General features: G+C 46.8%; 1 protein-coding gene across 1 annotated transcript in view; it reads right to left on the bottom strand.

Moving 5' to 3' along the window:
• Positions 1 to 22,098, bottom strand: part of CLDN14 (claudin 14) — a 58,391-nt gene that overhangs the window by 1,917 nt on the left and 34,376 nt on the right. The gene's annotated exons all lie outside the window — the stretch shown is intronic.

Raw genomic sequence — 22,098 nt, 5'->3', positions numbered from 1 at the left:
GCCTCAGTTCCCTCATCTGTAAAATGGGGATTAAGACTGGGATCCTCCTGTGGGACAACCTGATCACCTTGGAATAATAATAATGGCATTTATTAAGTGCTTACTATGCAAAGCACTGTTCTAAGCGCTGGGGGGATACAAGGGGATCAGGTTGCCCCACGGGGGGCTCACAGTCAATCCCCATTTTCCAGATGAGGTAACTGAGGCACAGAGAAGTTAAGTGACTTGCCCAAGGTCATGCAGCTGGCAATTGAACCCATGACCACTGACTCCAAAGCCCGGGCTCTTTCCATTGAGCCACGCTGCTTGGGACCTCCCCAGTGCTTAGAACAGTGCCTTGCACGTAGTAAGCGCTTAACAAATGCCATCATCATTATTATTATTATTAAGACTGTGAGCCCTCTGTGGGACTGCGTCCAACCTGATTCTTTTGTGTCTACACCAGTGCTTAGTACAGGCCGGGCACGTTGTGAGCACTGAAATAGCATAAAGAAGAGAGACGCCCCCGCCAACTCCAAGCTTCCCCCATCCCTGGGGCTCCTCCCGTGCCCGCTCCGTCTGTCCAGGCAGGTTGAGGGACCCTTGGGTGCTTTGTGTTGCTGGTCTTCATTTTGGTTTCTGTCAGAACACGGAAAAGGCGGCCCCCAACCCTCCCTGAGCCACGAAGCCTTTCCTGGTGGGAGAGAGTCGGCGGGGTCTGCCGCCTTACAGGACTTAGTATGTTTGGTTTTGTTCTCTGTCTCCCCCTTTTAGACTGTGAGCCCACTGTTGGGTAGGGACTGTCTCTAGATGTTGCCAATTTGTACTTCCCTAGCGCTTAGTACAGTGCTCTGCACATAGTAAGTGCTCAATAAATACGATTGATGATGATGATGATGATGATGACTTGGGGGTCCTGGGACCCCCAGGCCTGGAGCGGGAGAGCCGGGAAGCAGTGGGAAGGTCTCCCGCCAAGGTCAGTCGTCTTTCCCGCCCCACGACTCCCAGGAAATGGGCCCGGGGCTGACGGCGGGCCCGAGTGCTTCCCCTGGGGACGGCAGCTATTTTGGGAAGTCATTAAGGTGCTATATTTAGGCCTCGGCTAATAAAGCCTCGCTAACTTGGGAAACGAAGTCGGTCCAAACTGGCTGCCCCCGCCGCTCCCCGCTCCCTGCTCCCCAGGCGTGGCGGTGTCATTCTGAATGCCATAGAGTAGAACCACTCTCCCTTTGGGCTCCGCTTCCTCCACAGGTAACTTGGAAATTCACTCGGCTCTCTGGAAACCCAACCAAAACCCCGGGCTGGTTCACACTTCATTCATTCAGTCGTATTTATTGAGCGCTTACTGTGTGCAGAGCGCTGTATTAAGCGCTTGGGAGGGTACAAGGCAACAATAAATAGATGCATTCCCTTCCAGGGATCGGGCAGAGGAAGCACCCCGGAAAAAGGCTTAGTGGAAAGAGCACAGGCGTGGGAGTTGGAGACTGTGGGTTCTAATTCTGGCTCCACCACTATCAATCAATCAATCGTATTGAGCGCTTACTATGTGCAGAGCACTGTACTAAGCGCTTGGGAAGTACAAGTTGGCAACATAGAGAGACAGTCCCTACCCAAAAGTGGGCTCACAGTCTAGAAGACTGACTTTGGACAAGTCACTTAACTTCTCTGTACCCCATTTATTCAATCTTATTTATTGAGCGCTTATTGTGTGCAGAGTACTGTACTAAGCACTTGGGAAGTAATAACAATGACATTTATTAAGCGCTTACTACATGGAAAGCACTGTACTAAGCGCTGGGGAGGTTACAAGGTGATCAGGTTGTCCCATGGTGGGGCTCCCAGTCTTAATCCCCATTTTACGGATGTGGTAACTGAGGCCCAGAGAAGGGAAGTGACTTGCCCAAAGTCACACGGCTGACAACTGGTGGAGCCGGGATTTGAACCCATACAAATCGGTAACATATAGAGATGGTCCCTACCTAACAATGGGCTCACAGTCTTCTGGAAAATGGGGATTAAGACTGTGAGCCCCACATGGGACAACCTGATTACTTTGTAATAATAATAATAATAATGATAGTATTTATTAAGCGCTATGTGCAAAGCACTGTTCTAAGCGCTGGGCACTGTTCTAAGCGCTGGATCTAACCCAGCACTTAAAACAGTGCTTGGCCCATAGTAAGCGCTTAACAAATATCATCATTATTATTAATAGGTGGACCTTACTGAGGGTGGACATAGGGGTGTGATGTAGGTGTATGGTTTGTGTCTGGAGTAGGAAGGGGGGGGATGATGGACGTTCTTACTCTGACCAGCGAAGGCCACTGAAATTGAACTCACAGCTTCTAGGAAAGATCAGTTTACTCCTGAGGAAATCAATCGGTCAGTAGTATTTGTTGACCGGCTACTGTGTGCAGAACGATGTATGAAGCACCTTAGAGAGGACGATGGAATTAATAGATGCAATCGTTTCTTCGGGGAACTCAGACTCTGAGACACGGAGACATTATTTACGGATAGGAAGAAAGGAAACATGCTTATATAACTGAGCTCGTGCTTAAGAAGGAGTGTGGGGGGGCATAGAAAGGTTAGGTATATTAGCTCGTATTTGGCACAGAAGTGCGCTTTGACCTAGTGGCTAAAGCGCGGTCCCAGGTTCTAATCCTGCCTCCACCACTTGTCTGCCACGTGACCTTCTCTGTTCCTCGGTTTCCTCATCTGCAAACTGGAGGTGAAGACTGTGAGCCCTGTGTGGGACAGGGACTGTGTCCACCCCGATTATCTTGTCTACCCCAGCACTTAGTACAGTGTCTGGCACATAGTAAGTGCTTAGCAAATGCCATAAAAAAAAAGCCCCGAGGTGGCCGTTGTAGGGATATAAGGGAAAATTCATCGGAGGACCCCTTGAAGGAGAGCAATCACTGGTATTAAGTTCAGTTCAATACCATCTTATTTATTAAGCCAGGCACTCTACTAAGTGCTGTGATGGATACAAGCTAATCGGGTTGGACACAGTCCCACGTGGGGCTCATAGTCTCAATCCCCATTTTACAGTTGAGGTAACTGAGGCACAGAGAAGTTAAGAGGTTTGCCCAAGGTCACACAGCAGACAAGTGGCGGAGCCGGGATTAGAACCCATGACCTTATGCATCCTAGGCCCATACAAATGCCATCATTACTACTCTATCCACTGTGCCAATTTGCTTCTCTATACTAAGCACTGGGGTGGAGACAAGCAAATTGGGCTGGACAAAGTCCCTGTCCCATATTCATTCATTCATTCAATCGTATTTATTGAGCGCTTACTGTCTGCAGAGCACTGGACTAAGCGCTTGGGAAGTCCAAGTTGGCAACATATAGAAACAGCCCCTACCCAACAGCGGGCTCACAGTCTAGAAGGGGGAGACAGACAACACAAAACATATTAACAAAATAAAATGAATAGAATAAATATGTACAAATAAAATAGAATAATAAATCCGTACAAACGTATATACATATATGCAGGTACTGTGGGGAGACGAAGGAGGGGGCTCAGTCTGGGGCTCACAGTCTTAATCCCCATTTTACAGACACGTGAAGTGTCCAGGGTCACACAGCAGATAAGTGGCGGGGCAGGGATTAGAACCCGTGACCTTTGACTCCAGGCCCGTGTGCTCTCAACTCCTCCAAGCTGCTTCTCACCAGAAAACTGTTTGTGGCCCAGGGCCGGCCGGGTGCAAAAAGAGCTGGCCAAAGGGGAGGGTGGACAGGAGAGATTTGGCCTGCCCCAGGGACGGGGGCCTCGCCAGCTGGGTGACAGCTAGCTAAAAGCAGCTGCGAGAAACACCCGCCTTCTTGCCTGCCAGCTCCCGCCGGCCTTCCTTAACAAGGACCAGACTCGAAAATCCATGTTTTTCCCCATAGATTTCTCCGCCATCTCATTCCCGGGTCTCCTGCCCCCGTGCCAGCACCGCAGCTGAGTCAACTTTGGGCGCCCGACTCCGAATTAGGCCTCAGTGAGGCTGCTATTCTGGCCACGATGGCGGGGCCGAGGGCACGGGCCCCAGATGCCCGCTGACGCCAACCTCTCTCCCCCCGGGGGCCCGGCACCTCCAGGCTGGCTCTCTGGGCTCCGCATAATAATAATAATAATAATAATAATAATAATAATAATAATAATAATAATAATAATAATATAATAGCATTTATTAAGCGCTTACTATGTGCAAAGCACTGTTCTAAGCGCTCTGGGCTCCACATAATAATAATAATAATGGCATTTATTAAGCTCTTGCTATGTGCAAAGCACTGTTCTAAGCGCTGGGGAGGTTACAAGGTGATCAGGTTGGCCCTCGGGGGGCTCACAGTCTTCATCCCCATTTTACAGATGAGATAACTGAGGCACAGAGAATAATAATAATAATAATGATGATGGCATTTATTAAGCGCTTACTATGTGCAAAGCACTCTTCTAAGCGCTGGGGAGGTTACAAGGTGATCAGGTTGGCCCTCGGGGGGCTCACAGTGTTAATCCCCATTTTACAGGTGAGGTAACTGAGGCACAGAGAATAATAATAATAGTAATGGCATTTATTAAACGCTTACTATGTGCCAAGCACTCTTCTAAGCGCTCTGGGCTCCGCATAATAATAATAATGGCATTTATTAAGCGCTTACTATGTGCAAAGCACTGTGCTAAGCGCTGGGGAGGTTACAAGGTGATCAGGTTGTCCCTCGGGGGGCTCACAGTGTTAATCCCCATTTTACAGGTGAGGTAACTGAGGCACAGAGAATAATAATAGTAATGGCATTTATTAAGCGCTTACTATGTGCAATCAATCAATCAATCATATTTATTGAGCACTTACTATGTGCAGAGCACTGTACTAAGCGCTTGGGAAGTACAAATTGGCAACATATAGAGACAGTCCCTTCCCAACATTGGGCTCACAGTCTAAGCGCTTACTATGTGCAAAGCACTCTTCTAAGCACTGGGGAGGTTACAAGGTGATCAGGTTGTCCCTCGGGGGGCTCACAGTCTTAATCCCCATTTTACAGATGAGGTAACTGAGGCACAGAGACTAATAATAATAATGATGGCATTTATTAAGCGCTTACTATGTGCAAAGCACTCTTCTAAGCGCTGGGGAGGTTACAAGGTGATCAGGTTGTCCCTCGGGGGGCTCACAGTCTTAATCCCCATTTTACAGGTAATAATAATAATAATGGCATTTGTTAAGCGCTTACTATGTGCAAAGCACTGTTCTAAGCGCTGGGGGGATCCAAGGTGATCAGGTTGTCCCACGGGGGGCTCACAGTCATCATCCCCATTTTACAGATGAGGGAACTGAGGCTCAGAGAAGTTGTGACTTGCCCAAGGTCACACAGCAGACAGGTGGCGGAGCCGGGATTTGAACCCATGACCTCAGACTCCAAAGCCCGTGCTCTTTCCACTGAGCCACGCTGCTTCTCAGATGAGGTAACTGAGGCACAGAGAATAATAATAATAATAATGATGGCATTTATTAAGTGCTTGCTATGTGCAAAGCACTCTTCTAAGCGCTGGGGAGGTTTCAAGGTGATCAGGTTGTCCCTCGGGGGGGCTCACAGTCTTAATCCCCATTTTCCAGATGAGGGAACTGAGGCGCAGAGACGTGAAGTGACTTGCCCAAAGGCACCCAGCTGACAATTGGCGAAGCTGGGATTTGAACCCATGACTTCTGGCTCCCAAGCCCGGGCTCTTCCCACTGAGCCACGCTGCTTCTCTACGTGGCACCTGGATCCATGGTTCTTCAGTGCTTAGAACAGTGCTTGGCACATAGTAAGTGCTTAATCAATCAATCATATTTATTGAACACTTACTGTGTGCAGAGCACTGTACTAAGCGCTTGGGAAGTCCAAGTTGGCAACATATAGAGACAGTCCCCACCCAACAGTGGGCTCACAGTCTAGAAGGGGGAGACAGAGAACAAAACCAAACATATTAACAAAATAAAATAAATAGAATAGATATGTACAAGTAAAATAAATAACAAATACCTTCATTATTATTCCCGGGCCCCCGGACTCCGGTTATTACTCCTAATAGTAATAACGATGGTATTTCCTAACTGCTTCCTATGTGCCAAGCACTGTTCTAAACCCTGGGGTAGAGACAAGGTCATCAGGTTGGACAACAGTCCCTGTCCCATCTGGGGTTCACAGGCTAAGAGGTAGGGAGAGCGGGTGTTTAATTCCCGTTTTCCGGATGAGGAAACTGAGGCACAAATGACTTGTCCAAGATTGCACAGAGGGCAAGTGGTGGAGCCGAGATCAGAATCAGGGTCTCCTAATTCCCAGGTGTTTCTATGGAAGGAGCCTCTACTTTGCGTTACTTTGCGTAGGCCTGGGCTAGTGATCTGGCCCAGCCTAACCCTCTGTCATTCAATCGTATTTATTGAGCGCCTACTGTGTGCAGAGCACTGGACTAAGTGCCTGGGAGAGTCCAATACAACAATATAACAGAAGCAATCCCTGCCCCCCAGTGAGCTTACAGTCTAGAGGACTGTCAACTCCATGTGGAGCTTAATTATCTTGTATCTACCCCAGCGCTTAATACAGTTTAATACAGTGCTTGGCATAGAGTAAATGCTTAAACAGCGCAATTATTATTATCGATAGCATAGCTATTATTATTATTATCATCATTAATCTAGAAGCAGCGTGGCTCAGTGGAAAGAGCCTGGGCTTTGGAGTCAGAGGGTGCAATTGTCAGCTGTGTGAATTTGGGCAAGTCACTTCATTTCTCTGGGCCTCAGTTCCCTCATCTGGAAAATGGGGATGAAGACTGTGAGCCCCCCCGTGGGACAGCCTGATCACCTTGTAACCTCCCCAGCGCTTAGAACAGTGCTTTGCACAGAGTAAGCGCTTAATAAATGCCATAAATTGTCTGTCGGATACGATTACTACTTAATATAGTAGTAATATTATTATTGATAGGAATTATAATATTTATTATTGACGATTATTAACATTATTATCAACAATATAGATATTATTAGTAGTAATAATAAGGCTGGACTTCCAATGCAGAACAGTTCCAATTAGAACAGTGCTTTGCACATAGTAAGCGCTTAATAAATGCCATAAATTGTCTGTTGGATACGATTACTACTTAATATAGTAGTAATATTATTATCGATAGTAATTATAATATATTATTTATTATTGACGATTATTAACATTATTATTATCATCAACAATATAGATATTAGTAGTAGTAATAATAATAAGGCTGGACTTCCAATCCAGAACAGTTCCAATTAGAACAGTGCTTTGCATATAGTAAGCGCTTAATAAATGCCATAAATTGTCGGATACGATTACTACTTAATATAGTAGTGATATTCTTATCGATAATAATGATGATATACCATTTATTATCAACGATTATTAACATTATTATTATCAACAATATAGATATTATTAGTATTGTAATAATAATAAGGCTGGACTTCCAATCCAGAACAATTCCAATTGGGAACAGTGCTTTGCATATAGTAAGTGCTTAATAAATGCAATAAATTTTCTGTCGGATATGATTACTACTTAATATAGTAGTAATATTATTATCGATAATAATGATAATATATTTATTATCAACGATTATTAACATTATTAGTATTATCAACAATATAGGTATTATTAGTAGTAGTAGTAATAATAAGGCTGGACTTCCAATCCAGAACAGTTCCATTTAGAACATTGCTTTGCATATAGTAAGCGCTTAATAAATGCCATAAATTGTCTGTCAGATAGGATTACTACTTAATGTAGTAATATTATCGATAATAATGATAATTATTAACGATTATTAACATTATTATCAACAATATAGATATTATTAGTAGTAGTGATTTTAATAAGGCTGGACATCCAATCCAGAACGGTTCCAATTAGAACAGTGCTTTGCATATAGTAAGCACTTAATAAATGCCATAAATCGTCTGTCGGATGTGGTTACTACTTAATATAGTAGTAATATTATTATTGATAATAATGATAATGTATTATTTATTATTAACGATTATTAACATTATTATTATTATCAACAATATAGATAGTAGTAGTAGTAATAATAAGGCTGGACTTCCAATCCAGAACAGTTCCAATTAGAACAGTGCTTTGCATATAGTAAGCGCTTAATAAATGCCATAAATTGTCTGTCGGATACGATTACTACTTAATATAGTAGTAATATTATTATCGATAATAATGATAATATATTATTGTTAACGATTATTAACGTTATTATTATTATTATCAACAATATAGATAGTAGTAGTAGTAGTAATAATAATGACTTGTACTTCCCAAGCGCTTAGTCCAGTGCTCTGCACACAGTCAGCACTCAATAAATATGAATGAATGAATGAACTTGTACCTCCCAAGCGCTTAGTCCAGTGCTCTGCACACAGTAAGCGCTCAATAAATACGATTGAATGAATGAATATATGTATATATGTTTGTACACATTTATTTATCTTGTGCATATTCTATTTAGTTAATATGTTTTGTTTTCTGTTGCCCCCTTCTAGACTGTGAGCCCGCTGTTGGGTAGGGACCGTCTCTAGATGTTGCCACCTTGGACTTCCCAAGCGCTTAGCCCAGTGCTCTGCACACAGTAAGTGCTCAATAACTACGATTGAATGAATGAATATATGTATATATGTTTGTACACATTTATTTATCTTGTACATATTCTATTTAGTTAATATGGTTTTGTTGTCCGTCGCCCCCTTCTAGCCTGTGAGCCCGCTGTTGGGTAGGGACCGTCTCTAGATGTTGCCACCTTGGACTTCCCAAGCGCTTAGTCCAGTGCTCTGCACACAGTAAGCGCTCAATCAATACGATTGAATGACTGAATGAATGAACTTCCAACCTCAGAGCAAATCCCCGAGCTTTATAAGCGAAACACAGCCACTCCTCTTCTCCCCAACCTCCTACCTCCCCCTCCACAGTCTGGAAAGAAATCAAGCCGAAGAAAATTACCGCTGCTGAGCTGAAAACTGCCAACTGTGAACAGTTTTATGGGAGGTGTGAGAGTGTGAAAGTTATAAGTGGTTAAAAGAGAGCTCTGTGGTTGCAGAGGTTGTTTCTTTGGAGCCCTGGGGCAGCGAAGGCAAAGAGTTGTGTCATAAATCCGCCTCACCCTGAGGGATTGGAGCCCACACAGCCCAGGGCCCGAGTGGCTGGACCCTGGGTTTCAATCAATCATCATCAATCGTATTTATTGAGCGCTTACTGTGTGCAGAGCACTGGACTAAGTGCTTGGGAAGTACAAGTTGGCAACATCTAGAGACAGTCCCTACCCAACAGTGGGCTCACAGTCTAAAAGATCAATCGATCGGTTGAATTTATTGAGCGCTTACTGTGTGCACAGCACTGGACTAAGTGAGCGCTTGGGAGAGGACAATATGACACCCATTCCCTGCCCCTACCGAGCTGCAGTCTAGAGCGGGAGAGAGATGATAATAAAGTAAAATGATGGATTTGTAATAGTAATAATGATGGTATTTGTTAAGCGCTCACTATGTGTCGAGCACTGTTCTAAGCACCGGGGTAGAGACAAGGTAAGTAGGCTGTCTCACGGGGGGCTCACAGTCTTCATCCCCATTTTACAGAGGAGGTCACTGCGGCCTGGAGAACAATGATAATAATAATTATGGTATTTGTTAAACACTTACTATGTGGAAAGAGCCCGGCCTTGGGAGTCAGAAGTCGTGGGTTCAAATCCCAGCACCGCCACTTGTCAAATGTGTGACTTTGGGCAAGTCACTTCACTTTTCTGTGCCTGTTACTTCATCTGTAAAATGGGGACGAAGTCTGTGAGCCCCACGTGGGCCAACCTGATCACCTTGTATCCTCCCCAGCGCTTAGAACAGTGTTTGGCACATAGTAAGCGCTTAACAAATACCAAAATTATTATTATTATTATGTGCTAAGCGCTGGGGGGGGGGGATACAAGGCAATCAGGGTGTTCCACATGGGGCTCACAGTCTTTGTCCCCATTTTTCAGATGAGCTAACTGAGGCACAGAGAAGTGACTTGCCCAAAGTCACGCATCTGATAAGTGGCAGAGCTGGGATTAGAACCCATGACCCCTATTATTATTAACAAATACCAACATTATTATTATTATTATTCCCCCATCATTCATTCACTCACTCATATTTGTTGAGCGCTGATGTGTGCCAAGCACTGTACTAAGCGCCTGGGAGGGTGCAATACAACAGCAGATACATTCCCCCTTTTAGACTGTGAGCCCACTGTTGGGTAGGGACTGTATATGTTGCCAACTTGTACTTCCCAAGCGCTTAGTACAGTGCTCTGCACACAGTAAGTGCTCAATAAATACAATTGATTGATTGATTCCCTAACCACAACGAGTTCACAGTGTAGACAAAGAGCGACCCGGGCTCTTTCCACTAAGCCACGCGGCTCTGTACTTGAGCGCTTTGGGGCTGACGGAGAGAGGTGGATAAAGGAAGCAAATCAGGGCGACGCAGAAGGGAATGGGAGAGCAGGGATTAGTCAGGGAAGGCCTCTTGGAGGAGGTGTACCTTCAAAAACGCTTTGGAAGTGGGGAGAGGAATTCTCTGTCGGATACGGGAGAGGGAGGGCGTTTCAGGCCAGAGGCAGGATGTGGGAGAGAGGTTGGCGTTAGAAAAGCCAAGGACTGCCGGAGTCAGGGCAGTCCTGGGGAGCGTTGGGATGGTGCTGAGCTGAGGCGGCGGTGCCCAGCCCACGTGGGCCTGGCATCACAGGACGTGTTCCCTGTCATTCATTCAGTCAATCATATTTATTGAGCGCTTACTGTGTGCAGAGCACTGGACTAAGCGCTTGGGAAGTCCAAGTTGGCAACATATCGAGACGGTCCCTACCCAACAGCGGGCTCACAGTCTAGAAGGGGGAGACAGACAACAAAACAAAACATATTAACAAAATAAATAGAATAAATATGTACAAATAAAATAAGTGAATAGAGTAATAAATATGTATAAACATATATACATATATACAGGTGCTGTGGGTAGGGGAAGGAGGTAAGGCGGCCGGGGGGAGAGGAAGGAGGGAGCTCAGTCCCCAGTGGGCTTACAGGCTCTAATGGTCCCTGCACTCTCTTATCCAGAATCATAGCTCAAGTGGCTTTGTCGCTCTTTGTCTACACTGTGAGCTCGTTGTGGTTAGGGAATGTATCTGCTGTTGGATTGTGCCCTCCCAGGCGCTTAGTACAGTACTTGGCACACATCAGTGCTCAACAAATATGAGTGAGTGAATGAATGATGGGGGAATAATAATAATAATAATGTTGGTATTTGTTAATAATAATATTAATTTTGGTATTTAAGTGCTTACTATGTGCAAAGCACTGTTCTAAGTGCTGGGGAGGGTACAGAGTGATCATGTTGTCCCGTGTGGGTCTCACAATCTTAATCCCCGTTTTACAGATGAGGGAACTGAGGCCCAGAGAAGTGAAGTGACTTGCCCAAGGTCACACAGCAGACAAGTGGCAGAGCAGGGATTAGAACCCATGACCTCTGACTCCCAAGCCCGGGCCCTTTCCACTGAGCCATGCTGCTCCTCCTTAGCTCCTTAAGCTCTTACTGTGTGCCAAGCACTTTTCTAAGCGCTGGGATAGATACAAGGTTATTAGGTTGTCACAGCCTTCATCCCCATTTTACAGATGAGGCATTTGTTAAGCGTTTACTATGTGCAAAGCACTGTTGTAAGCACTGGGGAGGATACAAGGTGATCAGGTTGTCCCACGTGGGGCTCGCAGTCTTAATCCCCATTTTGCAGATGAGGGAACTGAGGCCCAGAGAAGCAAAGTGACTTGCCCAGAGTCACACAGCTGACAAGTAGTGGAGCCGGGAGTAGAACCCACGACCTCTGACTCCCAAGCCCGGGCTCTTTCCACTGAGCCACGCTGCTGGAAGGGAGAGGTGGCTCTACAGAAACAATCAATCAATGATATTCATCGAGTGCTTACATTTGCAGAGCACTGGAGGTACAAGCACTTTCCCATTACTAATAATAATAATTACCATTATTATTATTATTATTATTATTTTAATTGTGGTGTTAAGCGCTTACTATGTGCCATGCACTGTACTAAGGACTGGGATAAATACAAGATAATCAGGATGGACACAGTCCCTTGTCCCATGTAGGGCTCACAGTCTTCATCCCCGTTTTGCCGATGAGGTAGCCAAGCCACAGAGAAGTTGTGACTTGCCCAAGGTTGCACAGCAGACAGTTGGCGGAGTCGCGATTAGAACTCAGTTCCTCCCGACTCCCAGGCCCTTGCTGCTATATCCGCTATGCCGCTTCCCAGGGCAGCCCCGCCAAGGAAGAGTCCAGGCCTCTTTCCAAGAGAGCTACTGTAGGACGGGAGGAAATGATTCTCAGAAGGCTTGCTGTTCCACGCTTCAAATGTTTGCACGGTGATGGGGGATTTATTTGACTTGGAAAGCACTAGGTGTCCCAAGCCAGCTATCTCTCCTCTCCTTTTCCTCTCTCCCTCTCTCCTTCTTCCCCTCTCTCCTTCTTCCCCTCTCTCCTTCTTCCCCTCTCTCCTTCTTCCCCTCTCTCCTTCTTTCCATCTCTCCTTCCTTCCCTCTCTCCCTCTCTCTCCCTCTTCCTCTCTCCCTCTCTCCCTTCCTCTCTCTCCATCTCTCTCCCTTCCCCTCTCCCTCTCTCTCCCTTCCTCTTTCTCCCTTCCTCTCTCCTTCTTTCCCTCTCTCCTCCTCTGTCCTTCTTTCCCTCTCTCCTCCTCTGTCCTTCTTTCCCTCTCTCCTCCTCTGTCCTTCTTTCCCTCTCTCCCTCTCTCCTTCTTTCCCTCTCTCCCTGTTTCCCTCTTTCCCTCTCTCCCTCTTTCCCTCTCTCCCTCTTTCCCTCTCCTTTCCCTCTCTCCTTCTTTCCCTCTCTCCCTCTCCTTTCCCTCTCTCCCTCTCTCCTTCTTTCCCTCTCTCCCTCTCTTCCCTCTCTCCCTCTCTCTCTTTCTCTCTCTCTTTCCCTCTCTTTCTTTCCCTCTCTCTTTCCCTCTTTCTTTCCCTCTCTTTTTTTCTCTCTCCTTCTTTCCCTCTCTCTTCCTCTCTTCTTCTTTCCCTCTCTCCCTTTCTCTTCCTCTCTCCCTTTCTCTTCCTCTCTCTTCTTCTCTCTCTCCCTCTCTCCCTCTCTCCCTCTCTCCCTCTCTCCCTCTCTCCCTCTCTCCCTCTCTCCCTCTCTCCCTCTCTCCCTCTCCCCCTCTCCGTCTCCCTCTCCCTCCCCCCCCACACCCCGGTCCAGCTTTCCTCCAAGGATCTTTCTTCCCAGGAGCTGATGAATACAGCTAGCGGAGGCTCTGAGAGGAGCAGGAGGTCCGCAGAATGGGAAATTCAGCTCCGTATGTTTACTTTTTATTTAAGTGCCACCCCATGGGCCGCCTCCTCGCCCAGCCCTGGAAACTTCTGCCGAGGCAGTAGCTTTCTGGAATGCCCGCCGCCAGAATCCTGTATGCCCAGAATAGGGAGGGCCTGCCAAGGGCAACACACCTGATGGTCTGGACCTGTTTGCACTTCCCACCCCTTCCAGGGAAGAGTTTTTTTTTGAAAAATGGTTGTAATTCTTTCAAGTCTGGAGGGTGAGAGGGCTCTGTTGTCCATCTCAGGGGGCAGCCTCCGGGCAGGGCCCTATTGGACTCCTTCCCTGCGGCCCAGCCCCTGGTGGGAAGCAAAACTGCTTCACTCTTCTCCCTACTTGGTTCTACCAGGTGCCGGGGTGGGAGGACTGGAAAGATGGGTCAGGTCAGGCTGGGAACACACAAAGCCACCGTCTGAGGAGAAACTTCCCTCCTCCCAGAAAAAACCACACCATCGGCTGGTCCCTACGCTCCTCACAATCAGGACGCTCGATGCCTGGGAGCAGAGACAGGGGGTTGGCTGCAAGAAGGAACATTGGGCCTCTGATGGATCTGGGAACCAGATCGTGTTTCAGGTTTGGGGTTTAAGGGGCCTTTGAAATGGACCTTGAAAAAAATTGAAAGGGCAAATGGCAGTTCAAACATCACTCTTGACTTCTGGCTCCAGATGGTAGGTGTTTTCACCTGGTGAAAGAGGGGCCGGTGGTTATTCCAAGCCACAGTGGGTACAGTTGTTTACAAAAAGATGAAAATAAATCTCCTCCCTCCCCGCTCCTCCGGATACTTGGAAACTCAGGAGGAAGTGGCACAGTTGAGTGGACAGAGCCCCGGTTGAGGTGCCTGGGCTCTGGCCAGCCCTATCCTGGGCCTCACTGAGAACTCCATGCAGGCTGTGGAGTCAGAGGTCATGGGTTCAAATCCCGGCTCCGCCAGTTGCCAGCTGTGTGACTTTGGGCAAGTCACTTCACTTCTCTGTGCCTGCTACCTCATCTGTAAAATAGGGATTAAAACTGTGAGACCCCGTGGGACAACCTGATCACCTTGTAACCTCTCCAGCGCTTAAACAGTGCTTTGCACATAGTAAGCGCTTAATAAATGCTATCATTATTATTATTATTATCTTTGCAATGGGGCTGCCTGGGGAGAAGGGGTGGGCTGGGGGCTGCTTGGGCAAATCCAGGGAGGTCAGGTTTGGAAGTTTCTCTCTTTTCCCAAAAGCTTAGCACAGTGGTCTGCACAGAGTAAGTCCTTCATACCATTGATTGATTCCCAGATGCGACATAAATCGGGAGTCGGCCCTTCCTGGCCCAGAGGAAGCCCAGCTAGCATGTTCCTGTCACAGAGAGTCCAGAGCAGGAAGGCCCCAACTTCCTCCGGCTAAGGCGAGCATCTTCCAGTGCCAGGCCTGGTCCTGCCCAGCCTTCCTCCCTGCAGGAATCTTGGGGTGGGACACCTGGGCATCCCAGGATTGGCTGCAGGACTCTGGATACTCCTTTTCTTTTGAGCAGGCTACCCCATCAAGTAATAATAATAATAATAATAATGTTAAGCACTCACTAGGTGCTAAGCGCTGGGGTAGATCCAAGGTAATCAGGTTGCCCCACGTGAGGCTTATAGTCTTACTCCCCATTTTGCAGATGAGGGAACTGAGGCCCAGAGAAGTGAAGTGGCTTGCCCAAAGTCACACAGCTGACAATTGGCGGAGCCGGGATTTGAACCCACGACCTCTGACTCCAAAGCCCGCGCTCTTTCCACTAAGCCAGGCTGCTTCTCCTGGTGCAGCTCCTTACTGTAGTAAGGCCTGAAATGTCTGCCTAAAACCCTGAAACATTGTAACCCCGAAGGACCCGGAGAGAAGGGGGTGACTTGGGAGCTCACAGGGACTGGAAAATCCGGAGGGGAAGCGTGTTCTTTTTGCAGTCAGTTGTGTTCAAGCTTTCCTTTTTCTCGCTCTCCCCTCCCACTTTTTGTTTGGCATTTAAGTGCTTACTATGTACCAGGCTCTTTCCTAAGCGCTGGAGTAGATCCAAGTTAATCATGGTGGACAGTCCCTGTCCCACATAGGGCTCCCAATCTTAATCCCCATTTTGCAGATGAGGGAATGGGGGCCCAGAGAAGTGAAGTGACTTGCTCAAGGTCACACAGTAACCTTGTGATCAATCAATCAATCAATCGTATTGAGCGCTTACTATGTGCAGAGCACTGTACTAAGCACTTGGGAAGTACAAATTGGCAACACATAGAGACAGTCCCTACCCAACAGTGGGCTCACAGTCTAAAAGGGGGAGACAGAGAACAGAACCAAACATACCAACAAAATAAAATAGGATCGAAATGTACAAGTAAAATAAATAAATAAATAAATAGAGTAATAAATATGTACAACCATATATACATATATACAGGTGCTGTGGGGAAGGGAAGGAGGTAAGATGGGGGGATGGAGAGGGGGACGAGGGGGAGAGGAAGGAAGGGGCTCAGTCTGGGAAGGCCTCCTGGAGGAGGTGAGCTCTCAGCAGGGCCTTGAAGGGAGGAAGAGAGCTAGCTTGGCGGGTGGGCAGAGGGAGGGCATTCCAGGCCCGGGGGATGACGTGGGCCGGGGGGTCGACGGCGGGACAGGCGAGAACGAGGTACAGTGAGGAGATTAGCGGTGGAGGAGCGGAGGTTGCGGGCTGGGCAGTAGAAGGAGAGAAGGGAGGTGAGGTAGGAGGGGGCGAGGTGATGGACAGCCTTGAAGCCCAGGGTGAGGAGTTTCTGCCTGATGCGCAGATTGATTGGTAGCCACTGGATTGATTGGTAGCCACTGGGACAACCTGTGAGCCCCCCGTGGGACAACCTGATCACCTTGTAACCTCCCCAGCGCTTAGAACAGTGCTTTGCACATAGTAAGCGCTTAATAAATACCATCATCATCATCATCATCATCAGTAGACCAGTGGTGGAGCCAGAATTAGAACCCAAAATCTTTGGGTTCTAGGACCTGGGACCCACTGCTTCGATGGTGAGCCCTTTCTGGGACAAGGGACCTATTCAGCCTTGTCCCTGGTGCGTGTGAATGTGGTTCCAGCTTGCTCCCTCTGCCTCTCTTTATCAACTGTGAGCTTTGCTGGGGTGTCTCAGCCCCGTTCCCCGTCCCCCTCCCACCCGACGCTTGAATATCATTCACAGACCTGCCAAACGAATCCCTAGCAGAGGGCCGCAGGAAGGAGGGAATCAACCTCTTCAACAAACACCCCCGTTCCCCCACTCTCGCTCCGCTTCTCCACAGGAAGAGACTTAGGCTTTCCCCCTCTCTTTCTTTTCCTTTTCTCAGCCCCACAAATTAATTACACAAATCTCCAAAAAAAAAAAAAGCCCCTATCTTTCGGCAAACGGGAAACCAGCCCAATGAGAGTTGCAGAAAGGAAGCTCGAAGGCTTCGGCCAAATCCCTTCTAAGGTCTGGGTGCCAGAGGGGAAGCCAAAAAAAATCCGCCGGTTGTTTCAGGGCCGCGGCTCAGTTGCTGCTGTTCTCCTCCATCCACCCCAGGCCCCTGCCGGCTTGGGGGGAGCCCTGAGGTATAATAATAATAATAATGTTGGCATTTGTCTCTATATGTTGCCAACTTGTACTTCCCAAGCGCTTAGTACAGTGCTCTGCACACAGTAAGCACTCAATAAATACGATTGAATGAATGAATTTGTTAAGCGCTTACTATGCACAAAGCACTGTTCTAAGCGCTGGGAGGGGGCTACATGGTGATCAGGTTGTCCCACGTGGGGCTCACAGTCTTAATCCCCATTTTACAGATGAGGTAACTGAGGCTCAGAGAAGTTAAGTGGCTTGCCCAAGTCACACAGCAGACACGTGGCGGAGCTGGGATTCGAACCCATGACCTCTGACTCCAAAGCCCAGGCTCTTTCCACTGAGCCACGTGTCTGACAACTCTGTTGTATTGTCCTCTCCCAAGTGCTTAGCGTGGCTCAATGGAAGGAGCCCGGGCTTTGGAGTCAGAGGTCATGGGTTCGAATCCCAGCTCCGCCAACTGTCAGCCGTGTGACTTTGGGCAAGTCACTTAACTTCTCTGTGCCACAGTGACCTCATCTGTAAAATGGGGATGAAGACTGTGAGCCCCACGTGGGACAACCTGATCACCTTGTATCCTCCCCAGCGCTTAGAACAGTGCTTTGCATATAGTAAACGCTTAACAAATGCCATCATTATTATTATTATTATTATTAACTGAAAAATGGGGGTGAGCAACCTTATTTTCTTGTATGTACATCAGCGCTCAGTACAGTGGCTGGCACATAGTGAACACAATGAACACTATTTAAAAAAAAAGTTTACTGCATGCAGTAAACGCTCAATAGATACCGTTGATGGATTGATTGAGTTGTTATGAGCCGGGTTTCAGCCTCTACAGTGTTTTCCCAGGAGTTGCTCCGGAGTGGTATTTGGAGCAAAGAAACCTCCGGTCTCTAATCCCTTTCCAGTTCTCGTGACCCCCTGAGAGGAGATGGGTGGTGGGTCAATCTTTGACAGGGGCGAAGTGAGGCAGGGCCAGAGAAGCCTCAATCGCAAATAAGGAGGGGCTCAAAGTGAGGAGGAAGAGCTGAGGGAGGTTGTCCTCAGTTGTCCATCATGGGTACTCCCCGCCAGTCGAAAAATAGAACAAGTTCCCCCTCATAAAAGCTTCGTATGGGTACAGGAAATTGGAATGTGGACTGCAGTCCAATCAAGGCATACCAAAGCCCACGTGACATTGATATATCAATCAATCAATCAATCAATCATATTTATTGAGCACTTACTGTGTGCAGAGCACTGTACTAAGCGCTTGGGAAGTCCAAGTTGGCAACATATAGAGACGGTCCCTACCCAACAGTGGGCTCACAGTCTAGAAGGGGGAGACAGAGAACGAAACCAAACATATTAACAAAATAAAATAAATAGAATAGATATGTACAAGTAAAATAAATAGAGTAGTAAATATGTACAAACATATACACATATATACAAGTGCTGTGGGGAAGGGAAGGAGGTAAGACGGGGGGATGGAGAGGGGGACGAGGGGGAGAGGAAGGAGGGGGGCTCAGTCGGGGAAGGCCTCCTGGAGGAGGTGAGCTCTCAGTAGGGCCTTGAAGGGAGGAAGAGAGCTTCTCGCGGTACGTCTGGAAGCTCTTTTTCGAAATTGGTTTCTCCTCCTCAGAGGCTGAAGTCCGGGAGCTGTGAGTGACCTGGGCTAGGCTGGCATCCTGGCAGTGGCTGGCAAACCTGGGCTGGGCGGCAAAGATACTGAGAAGCCGCAAGATAATCTAGGGCTTGTTAAATTTAAAAAAAAAAAGAATTTTCTACCATTGGAAAGAGCACGGGCTTTGGAGTCAGAGGATGTGGGGTCTGATCCCACATCAGAATTTCCAGTGCTCTGCACACAGTAAGCGCTTCCTTTAAGGCCCTACTGAGAGCTCACCTCCTCCGGGAGGCCTTCCCTCCTTCCTCTCCCCCTCCTCCCCCTCTCCATCCCTCCCGCCTTACCTTTTTCCCCTCCCCGCAGCACCTGTATATATGTTTGTATGTATTTATTACTCTATTTTATTTGTACATATTTATTCTATTTATTTTATTTTGTTAATATGTTTTGTTTTGCTCTCCGTCTCCCCCTTCTAGACTGTGAGCCCACTGTTGGGTAGGGACTGTCTCTATATGTTGCCAACTTGGACTTCCCAAGTGCTTAGTCCAGTGCTCTGCACACAGTAAGCGCTCAATAAATATGATTGAATGAATAAATACAATTGAATGATCCCACCTCTGACACTTGTCTGCTGTGTGACCTTGGTCAATCACTTAACTTCTCTGTGTCTCAGTTACCTCATCTGTAAAATTGGGATTGAAAGTGTGAGCCCCACGTGGGCCAATCTGATAACCTCATATCTCCCCTAGTGCTTAGAACGGTGCTTGGCACATAGTAAGCGCTTAAAAAATACCATCACTATTATTATTATTATCTATTTTATTTTGTTAATATGTTTTGTTTTGTTCTCCGTCTCCCCCTTCTAGACTGTGAGCCCGTTGTTGGGTAGGGATTGTCTCCATATGTTGTACTTCCCAAGTGCTTAGTACAGTGCTCTGCACACAGTAAGCGCTCAATAAATACGATTGAATGAATGAATTATTATTATTACCACACCAAAACGAACCATTTCCGGGGCTTGTGTGTGACTGAGGTTGGCTTGTCCCTCACTTCCCTCTGGGTTTCTCTTTATGCCTCTCTCTTATTCCTCGGCTAATTTCCTGGGTCTCTAGAAGGAAAGTTCCTTCAGGGGGGATGACTGATTCGTCCATTAAAACCTTACACCCCTTTGTTCCCAGAATCCCGGTCTGGATGAATTTGTTCATTCATTCATTCATTCAATCAATCAGTCATATTTATTGAGCGCTTACTATGTGCAGAGCACTGTACTAAGCACTTGGGAAGTCCAAGTTGGCAACATAGAGAGTTGGTCCCTACCCAACAGCGGGCTCACAGTCTAGAAGGGGGAGACGGACAACAAAACAAAACATATTAACAAAACAAAATAAATAGAATAAATATGTACAAATAAAATAAGTAAACAGTAATAAATACGTACAAACATATATACGGGTACATATTCATTCATTCAATCGTATTGAGCGATTACTGTGTGCGGAGCACTGTACTGAGCGCTTGCGAGAGTACAGTGCAGCAATGAACAGACACATTCCCTGCCCACAACATTCATTCATTCAATCGTGTTTATTGAGCGCTTATTGTGTGCAGAGCACTGTACTAAGCGCTTGGGAAGTACAAGTTACCATCACATGGCCTTTGGTGTGCCTTGACTGTATTGCAGAATCACATTCCAAATTCCTGTATTGCTATTATGTTTTGATGAGCCCGAACCTACAGTCAATCAATCAATCAATCATATTTATTGAGCGCTTACTGTGTGCAGAGCACTGTACTAAGCGCTTGGGAAGTACATATAGAGACAGTCCCTACCCAACAGTGGGCTCACAGTCTAAAATACAGGAAGCCAAGCAGGACCCAGGGTCGGTCCAGATCGGGATTCATTCATTCAATCGTATTTATTGAGAGCTTACTGTGGGATTCGATTTCCAACAGTGGGCCCGGGCCGCCCGGGGGAACGGGACAACCGTTGTCCTCCTCCTCAGGTTCGGTGATGGACTATTGAATGTCTCTACCTTTTCTCCCTAACTTTCCCCTCTAATAACACTTTTGGGACCAGTCAACCATGAATAGATCCAGCTTCTGGATCGTACTCCCGATTCTTTCAGCAGGGCGAATGTCGTGTCCTTCCACTTGCTGACAGGGATTATTCTGTAAAGAGCGCGAGTGAAACAAGCCGGGAAAAGATGATTATTTCTCACTTGTGCTGCCATTTGGATCTAAGGAGCCAGAGGTTGTGTTATTTAGACACCCCCAGCGTAGGGTGTTGGCCTGGATTGTAAGTTCTTAGTGTGTAGGTAATGTGTCTGTTTATTGTTATTCAGCGCTTAGAACAGTGCTTTGCACATAGTAAGCGCTTAACAAATGCCATCATTATTATTATTATTATATTGTACTCATTCATTCAACATATTTATTGAGCACTTACTGTGTGCAGAGCACTGTACTAAGCACTTAGTACAGTACCTTGCACACAGTAAGCGCTCAATAAATATGAATAAATAATGGTATTTAAGCTCTTACTATGTGCCAAGCCCTGTTCTAAGTGCCGGGGAGGTTACAAGGTGATCAGGTTGTCTCACGTGGGGCTCAGAGTCTTCATCCCCATTTTCCAGATGAGGGAACTGGGGCCCAGAGAAGTGAAGTGACTTTCCCAAAGTCACACAGCTGACAATTGGCGGAGCTGCGGTTTGAACTCATGACCTCTGACTCCAAAGCCCATGCTCTTTCCACTGAGCCACACTGCTTCTCATTCTTCTTCTTATTATTATTATAGTGTACTCTCATTCATTCATTCATTCAATCGTATTTATTGAGCATTTACTGTGTGCAGAGCACTGTACTAAGTGCTTAGTACAGTACTCTGCACACAGTAAGCGCTCAATAAATACAAATGAATAATAATAATAATGGTATTTAAGCGCTTACTACGTGCCAAGCACTGTTCTAAGCACTGGGGTAGATCCAAGGTGATCAGGTTGTCCCTCGTGAGGCTCACAGTCTTAATCCCCGTTTTCCAGGTGAGGTCACTGAGGCCCAGAGAAGTGAAGTGGCTTGCCCAAAGTCACACAGCTGACAATTGGCGGAGCCGGGGTTTAAACTCGTGACCTCTGACTTCAAAGCCCATGTTCTTTCCCCTGAGCCACGCTGCTTCTCATTATTCTTATTTTGTACTCTCATTCATTCATTCAATCGTATCTATTGAGCGCTTACTGTGTGCAGAGCACTGTACTAAGTGCTTAGTACAGTACTTTGCACACAGTAAGCACTCCATAAATATGAATGAATAATAATAATAATTATTATTATGGTATTTAAGCGCATATTATGTGCCAAGCACTGTTCTAAGCACTGGAGTAGATCCAAGGTGATCAGGTTGTCCCTCGTGAGGCTCCCAGTCTTAATCCCCATTTTCCAGATGAGGGAACTGAGGCCCAGAGAAGTGAAGCGGCTTGCCCACGGTCAGCCAGCAGACAAGGGGCAGAGGCGGGATTAGAACCCACGA

Source organism: Tachyglossus aculeatus, chromosome 24 (assembly GCF_015852505.1).
Source record: "Tachyglossus aculeatus isolate mTacAcu1 chromosome 24, mTacAcu1.pri, whole genome shotgun sequence".
NCBI lineage: Eukaryota > Metazoa > Chordata > Mammalia > Monotremata > Tachyglossidae > Tachyglossus > Tachyglossus aculeatus.
The sequence above is the reverse complement of the archived record's forward strand: the minus strand, read 5'-3'. Positions and strand labels throughout refer to the sequence as shown.